Source organism: Aptenodytes forsteri, unplaced genomic scaffold (genome assembly GCF_000699145.1).
Source record: "Aptenodytes forsteri isolate BGI_AS27 unplaced genomic scaffold, ASM69914v1 Scaffold1, whole genome shotgun sequence".
Taxonomy (NCBI): Eukaryota; Metazoa; Chordata; class Aves; order Sphenisciformes; family Spheniscidae; genus Aptenodytes; species Aptenodytes forsteri.
In genome coordinates this window covers 2,928,674-2,936,608 of record NW_008795035.1, presented here as the reverse complement: position 1 = coordinate 2,936,608, position 7,935 = coordinate 2,928,674, and the positions used below count along the sequence as shown (strand labels likewise).

The 7,935-nt window shown below is 38.5% G+C and overlaps 1 protein-coding gene across 1 annotated transcript in view; it reads left to right on the top strand.

Moving 5' to 3' along the window:
- Positions 1–1,553: 1,553 nt before the first annotated feature.
- The window catches only part of SECISBP2L (SECIS binding protein 2 like), a 26,863-nt gene continuing 20,481 nt past the window's right edge, over positions 1,554–7,935 (top strand). The window contains exon 1 of the mRNA XM_009276496.2: positions 1,554–1,735. The gene's annotated coding sequence lies outside the window, so the exon portion shown is untranslated. The remainder of the gene's footprint in view (positions 1,736–7,935) is intronic.

The following is a 7,935-nucleotide window of genomic DNA, read 5'->3' as shown; positions in this document are numbered from 1 at the left end:
GGCTTGCGGGGAGGAGGGGGACCGGTCGTGAGGGGGGGCTGCCCTGCCTCCCCGCCGAAGAAAGGTCCCCCCGGGAGGCTTCAGACGGGGCGTTTTCAAGGCTGGAAGCGGGAGCTCGGCGTGTGTTTGCCGGGCTGCTAACGCGGCCGCCGTCCCCTCACTCCGGGCGGGAGGCTGGGCGCCGGCCTCCTGCGAGAGGCGTCAGGCCGTGCCCGTCCCCAGCCTCGGCGGAGCCCGGGCTTGGTCTGTCTGGGGGAACGGGAAAGCCGTGAGCATCTCCCCTCGGTATTCGCGGGGGGATGTGGAGCTCCGTTTTGGCCTTCTCCCTCCGGTTCCTTCGGGCTTTGTTTCAAGCTTAGGGAATAACTGCAGTTAGTGACATTTAATTTAGACCTGCCTGGTCACTAGAAGAGGCTTTTACAGGCTTTTTGAGAACTTTGCAACGTGAGAGACGTGTCGCTCTTGTTGAAATGCTGTAAATATCGGGTTCAGGTTGAAGTTTTCAGTATTAGGGCATAGCTGATGGTCTCAGCTGGTTAGCTGCGTGGGTATAGCTCACTAATTCTACAAGTCACCATTTTTTTTTTTTTTTCCTTCAAATACTTAACTTGGCTTTGTCAAGGTAATCAGTTTGCATTATTCCTAAGACCTTTCAAACTGTAGGTATGAAAAAGCTTAAGCTGGGACTTAAGAGTTCATATGATTTGTTACGTATATGCAATAAAATCTTTCATCATCAGGAGGTAGTTCTAAAAGATATACCTGAAGTGAATGTTACCATCCATAACAACCTGGTCTTACTTTTTAAGTTTCTGTTTCAGCAGAAAGTGTTGAAAATTCATGGATTACTGCTTTTTTTTTTTTTTTGTAGTTTTCAGCTTTGGCATCTCCAGGAGTTCTAATAGTAGGGTTGATCAATAAAATAATACAAGCTCCTGTAGCAAAGTAGATACTGAGTAATAATGCACTCTGTAAAGATATATTGCTTTTCATTTTGTACATATGTCTAAGGAAGTTAGTGAACAGTGTATCTTATTACAGTGTGGCTCCCACTGTGTCTTTCTTACTAGGCTTTCTGGTGTGATAATGATTTTAAATTCACTTTTTTCATGCTTTCTTACATGCCTTCATGTACTTGCCTTACATGCCTTCACCTGATCTTATTCTGTAAAATTTACATTAGCCTAGTCTGTTGTACGTTTGCTTTAAAACCTTGGCTTTTGCTGTGGGTTTCCCCACCACCACCACCTTTGGTTCATCTGTAGTTAGTACTGCGGTACGCTTGTGAAATATTTATTCCTTGTTGCTTGAGCTCTTTGTTACCGGAGGTTCACATGCATGCCCCTATCAAACCATTCTCTTTCTATTTGTTGCTCATGAAAACTGAGAATCATTGTGGAGTTCACAGTGTAAAGTGTTGACTCTGCCTGTGTGATTATCTTAACGAAGTGCAATATTTCAACTTGCAGGTGCAGTTAAGCTCTTTGAAGCAGGAACCATGTTCTTGCTTATTCTGTTTGCAGCATATCTAGTCCTGTTGGTTCCTTATCCACTAGTAAGGCTTCTAGGCAGACAAATAATTAATACCTGATGAGTTTCTAAAATGATTCAACTATCTTGTTGCTTTTGTCTTCTCATTATACAGTAGCATCTTGATTAGGAGATCCCTGAATGCTTTGGGTTTGAACCTTTTGTGCTGTAAGAATGTAATCTCCTTTGCCAGTGTAAGCGTTTAGTAAGGTTGCATCAGTTTTGGGTGCCGTTCCATCTTTTCTTTGGTTTGGCCTCCTTTCTGCACCTGTATTGCATGGCATTTGATAATATTAAAGCATGCAGATGTGTGTTAACAGCACTTAACCTCTTCTCCCCTTTCCCTCAGAATACTCTCTCAGCCACAGTATGGTAACTGTACATGCTGAGAGGAATAACTACTGTGGAATTAGAATATGAGGGAGTAGGAATATTGTACTATGTTGAAGTATAGTAGTTCAAGAGTAAAGGGGGATTGCAAATGCTTTTGATGGGGAATGTATTGAACAGAGTTTTGTGGTGTTGGCTCAGTAAATCAGTACGAGATGTCATGCAGCAAGAACATTTGGACACCTAAATGACAAAAAGATGTCACTTGTAGATTGCCCTTCAGGTAGGTTTCTGTTACCTAAATTCTCGTATGACTTTGCTTGGTATAATATGCTCAGTGATATTTTGGCAGCTGACATAGAAGAAAACATAATAAAGCTGCTTAAAAACAGTTATTTTATGATGGGATGTGTTGTGATTTTTGTAGCGGGCATGGAAGTTTACTTCTGTCTATGCCAGAACTGGAACTGTTCCCATTTAAAAAGTGTATGGCTTTCAGCAGTTAAGTGTAGGTTATTTTCCTACAAGAGATAAAACTCAGCATGTGACGTCTGGCGCTCTTTCTGTTAAAGCTGATTGTGGTAGAAAACTAAAGAGAAACAACTTCCCCTCTCGAAGGTACTGCTGTGCTTTGATTTTTCTCAGTGTTATGCATTTGTCTTGCCCTATGATTAAGACATTTGGTTCCATTAGTGCAGTTGAGAAATCAGGTGAAGTTGCAAAATCAGTGACCTGTGTTTGTATTAGTATTGCTTAAAGACAGCCCGTTCTGCTTGCCTCTACTATTCTTGACCGTTCAACAGTTGGCTTGATGATATGCGTGCCATAGAAGTAGATCTGGATCAACGTTTTGTGCTCTTTATCCTATCCAATTTCCTTCAGTGTTTCTTACCCATGACAGAATTTTCAACTGAGGCAAACTGGAGAAGATCAGTTTTCCTGTGCCGTGTTTTGCATGTTACTTTCTCTTGAACCTTGAAAGTGCAGAAGAATTTGGGTTTTGTGAGAGTTTTGTATTATCTTACTGTAGAATAAGTTCTCCAGTGAATTCTATGTTATTGATATGATATATGAACATTTTAACTTTTTGATCACAAATTTATTTATCATTTACTAGTTTGTGGAGATGAAGAAGCTGATTTACATGAATGGTTTGTGTTAATACTTTTAGTACGTAGGCTACAGAGCACTCAAATATTACTGCTTCACATTGATAGTGTGAGTTTAGAAGTTTGTATGTACTGTTAAATGCTGTAAACTAGATAAGTGAAGAGGATCCTGTTGGTAGCTTTATCTTTGGACAAGCTTTGTAACTGTAAATACTGAATTTTATTTTTCCCCCTTTTTTCTAGAATATTCTGGTGTTGAGTTTAAACGTGCCAACTTATCGTGTTGTGCCACTTGCTCATTTTCTACATATATGAGAAAATTGTAGTACTTAGCTTTGTTATATTCTGAGCATGGTACTTTCTTCTGTGAAAGGGAAGAGAAGTATGCATGGTTCCCTTATTGTGAGCTGAGGGAAAAGGGAAAGACTAACTTCATAGTGTATTTGCTTTAAGTGTTGCAGTGAAATTATTATGTTTAATCTAAATAGGGAGGATTAAATTTTGTGCTTTGTTAAATGGCCTGCTGCTGGTGTTTCCAGCTGGACTGCATATTTACCATTCCTGAAGTATCTGCCACTTAGAAGCAACTAATTATAGAAACAATGACTTCCATATTTGTAAAGTTTCTTTTAAAATAGATGAAATGTGACCTGTCTTACTACTAAAAAGACTTTTAAATTATGAAATCCAAAATTCAGAAGCAGGATCGTTTTCTAAAAAAAAAAAAAGTTTTGAGCTATATTTATCTTATGTTTGTGATGAGACTTCTTGTTTCCAGACTTTGAGACAGTAAAACAGCTGATTTTATTATAGCCCTCTGAAATGTGGCATCTGTGTCTATTTTCTCACCCTGTAAATGGTAAGATTAATATCCAAGTGTCTCTTCTAAGAGAGCGAGCTGACAGAGATCCTATTTAATGGAAAATGCCGAATGACATTAAGCTACAATGAACAAAAACTTTGCTAAGATTAAACATACAGTGCTATAACTATAGGACAAAGTTTGCCAGTCTGTTCCTGCTTGTGTCATCTTCTGTCTTTGCAGCTGTTGATGACTACAGTAGCTTTTATATAGGAAACAAAGGATCGCTTCAGTATATATGCTGTCTTGAAAGAGTTGTAATTGTTGGACTGAAATATGTAATGAGCTACTGCAAAACATTTTGTAAATTGAAACTAGGGGTATCTACAAAAGACACTTCTGTATCAATCTTGGTTTCTGTTGAAGGGGTGTGCTTCCATTAATAGGCAACTGATTGAAAATCTGGTGTTTCAGCATGACTTAACCAAACTCGATTCTAAATATAAATTTATTGAAGGGGTGTGCTTCCATTAATAGGCAACTGATTGAAAATCTGGTGTTTCAGCATGACTTAAATTTATATTTAGAATCGAGTTTGGTTATCAAAGGTCAATTTCAATAAAGCTTTGTTTAGCTTTGTGATGTGAAAGGTTGAATAAACATGGAAGAAGTTGCAATCCAAAATAAAATTAAGTTTGGTCTTGCAATATTTGCCTTTAGATTGCCTGATCAAAAACATATATTACTTTATATTAACTATTTAGGGTCTGACCCTGCATTTGCTGACGTCAGTGGCAAAGTGCTAAGTTTTTAGTGGATGCAGGCTAGAATAAATCTCGAAACTGTGAGAGCAACTGGAGCATAAATTAGTATCACAAGTGTTGTAAGGATCAGGAAAAGTGTAGGAACCTTCCCCCAAATTCTTTAGCGTTTGACAAATCTTTCTTGTCTAATTATTTTTGTTTGCTTGTGGTTACAAACCAGTGGCGTGATCAGTCCCATTAGTTCTGTTCATCTGCCCTTGTCACTCCATTTGTACTGTGTGGATGAAGTCTTTGAGGAATTGCATTCATACATATTTGCATGTGCTTTGATTTATGCACTTAGTATTTGCTTCTGAAACAAAATGCTGTTTAAAAAAGGATCTCCTCTCTTATTCTGGAGTTTGCTTCAGTTGTCATCGGTTGCATCTTCCACTGAGTCTCAAGCGTGTCAACATGGTAATTAAAAAAACAACAACAACAAACTGTTTTATTTGGTGTTATTACTTCTGTATCTGGCCAAAGAAGCACAGAGACAACCTGTTAAAAGAAATAAGAAGTCTCAGTTGGAGGTATTTTTTGCTTGTCCAGTACAATGAGAAATTAGCAGCACCTTCACTTGCTACTAAATTGATTATTCTTTTCTTTTGCTTTTTGTTTCACTTTCTTTTCTTATACTATTAAGGGAATACTATTTCTGTTGTTCTGATAGCATATTGGGAGCCAGGAGACCTAAAATGCCGTTTATTAAAAAGAGGAGTTACTTTGCTGTCTGTCTTCACCAACCCTTCCTCCTAGCTGAGAAAACCATAGTCCTAAAAAAAAAAAATCTGCTTAGATAACTTTGGGCAAATTACTTAGCATTGCTATTTTGTTTCTGTCATGTGCCAAATGAAACCACCAGCCATCTGTGAAATGTAGTGAAATGTCTGGGTAATCACATTGGAGAGCTACTTCTTTTTATATTTTGGTTTGGTTAGCAGTCTCACCTGACTTAGTACAATTGTTTCCCCTTTTTGCTTTAAGTTTAATAAAGTTTAGCGTCCTCATCTGAAGATGCATCCTGTGTAAAAAGGAACTTTTAAGTATTTCAGAGGGACTGGTAAAATGCTATAAGGAAGCAATATGTTGAAGTTAATTTTGTTTAGTTAGCAATACACTTGAGCTGTTTTTCTGTTTTCTACCCTGAAGTGGAAATGGGGCCTTGTTGTCTACTGAAATGTATCGGTTGTGCTGAGGATTGCTTGTATTATGCTTGCAGAATGATTTTGAAACACCTGTATTAAGGTTTTTAAGTTTTCAGTTGCTATTCTGGTGAGTTAGTGCGCATATATATATATATAGTGTCTACAGAACAAAATGCAAAATTTAGAAAGAGGTTTACCCTAAATTCTTTTTGCTGAGACGAGTTTCTTGGAAGCATTAAAAAAACCTTCCACAAACCAAACAAACCTGTAGGTACAGATTAAATTGCACAAGAAAAGAGTGTCTAAGGTATAATGCATGTAAAAGATTTCTGAAATGCAGTTCTGATTCCTTTAAATAACAGACACTGCCAAAGTTCTGTAGGGGGAAAAAAGAAATTAACTTTCAAATACATCCATATATGTGTATGATTACAGGATATGCTGTATCTTTATTTTACCAGGTAAGCTTTAGGTAAGCTAAATGTGTTATGAGCTGTACAGAAAAAGGTAGTTAAATATATCAGCCAATTGCTCTGTCATAGCAATAGTTAATCATTACCTGTATAAGAGACTGGGCAACAGGAAAGGAAACATTAAAGTTGTCCTTCTAGTTTGGGCATCTCTGAGTTGTTTGAACCTAGCAAAAGCAAGCAGAATAATTCAAATGAAATTTGCCTAAACTTGTCAAATTACATGATAACAGAATGTTGTGTGTTGTATACACATACAAAACCTAAAAGATGTATAATCCTATTTTTACTGGAAAGATTTCAATAAATCAAATTTTATCCAAAATACTTGGATGGAAAAGTAAGGTAGGGATTATCTTCGCAAATTGACAAGAAATACTTTGCTATGGCAGCCTTCCTGATGGGAGTCATTCGGCTCCTGCTTTGGTCAGTTATATCTCCTTTTTTTAATACTTGACGTGAAAGACTGTTCTCTCATAGAACTAACAATGATGATATAATACAACATCACGAAAATCATTGTAATGAGACCATTCTGCAAGTGACTCACCATTAAGGAATGATTTTTGTATTTCCACATCAATCTCCCAAAATAATACAGGGAAAGAGCAGACAGCCAGATAGGAAAGACGTTTAAAATAGGGAATCTTGTCCCAAGCTGAATCACAAATAAAATGTTTTGACTATTTTCTGAGCTAGTACTAGAGTGGTTTATAATTAGTATCTTGGCTAAAGTTCACTTGTTGTGTTGCTGGGAGATAGTGGCCAGCAGATCAGGAATAGTTGTTTGAAAGTTTTCAGTGCTTCGTTAAGAATACCGTATTTGTAAAGCACTCATCCTAGTTTTACTGTTGAACTTTCTATGGATGAGACAGCCTTGGTGTGTTCCTTTCAATGTTTATGCCATCGAGTTTTGTAGGCCAGGCCACAACTGAATCTATTCTTACGCAGATATTTTTGCCTGGCAATCTTGAAATAGCATAAAAAAACCCTCTTACTTTTCAGGGAAGGATTTGAGTGTCAGTATTTCTGTCATTTGTTACATGATCACTGTACATAAGCACTTGACAACTTTTTGTTTTAATGAAAAGTGTTTATCCCCATGGTGCTGTGTGTTGAGGAGGATGCCTTGGAGTTCTGTGGAGGGTAGGTACGTGAGTCCCCTGGCAGCTGAGGGATGTGCCTGAGGTCAGAGAGGAAGCTCTGGGTGGAGCAGGGTGTTTGATTTGTGTTGCACAAGTTCGGTGCTACTGCTGCATCTGCACCACAGCTTTTCCTCTGAATGTAACTTCAGGAACTGAAGAAGAGTTAATGTAGAGGGAAGGAATGTTCGCCTACTACCTAATGATCAAGAAATGCATTTAATTAATATTAAGGTGACTGTTCCACTGTAACGCAGACCTTGTTGCACAGCAGGTAGTGATACTTCTGTATCGGTGCTTATAGAATCATAGAATAGTTTGGTTGGGAAGGGACCTCTAAAGGCCATCTAGTCCACCCCCCCTGCCGTGGGCAGGGACATCTTCAACTACATCAGGTTGCTCAGAGCCCTGTCCAACCTGACCTGGAATGTTTCCAGGGATGGGGCATCACCACCTCTCTGGGCAACCTGTGCCAGTGTCTCACCACCCTCAGCGTAAAAAATTTCTTCCTTCTATCTAGTCTAAATCTACCCCCCTTTAGTTTAAAGCCATTCCCCCTTGTCCAGTCGCAACAGGCCCTGCTAAAAAGTCTGCCGCCATCTTT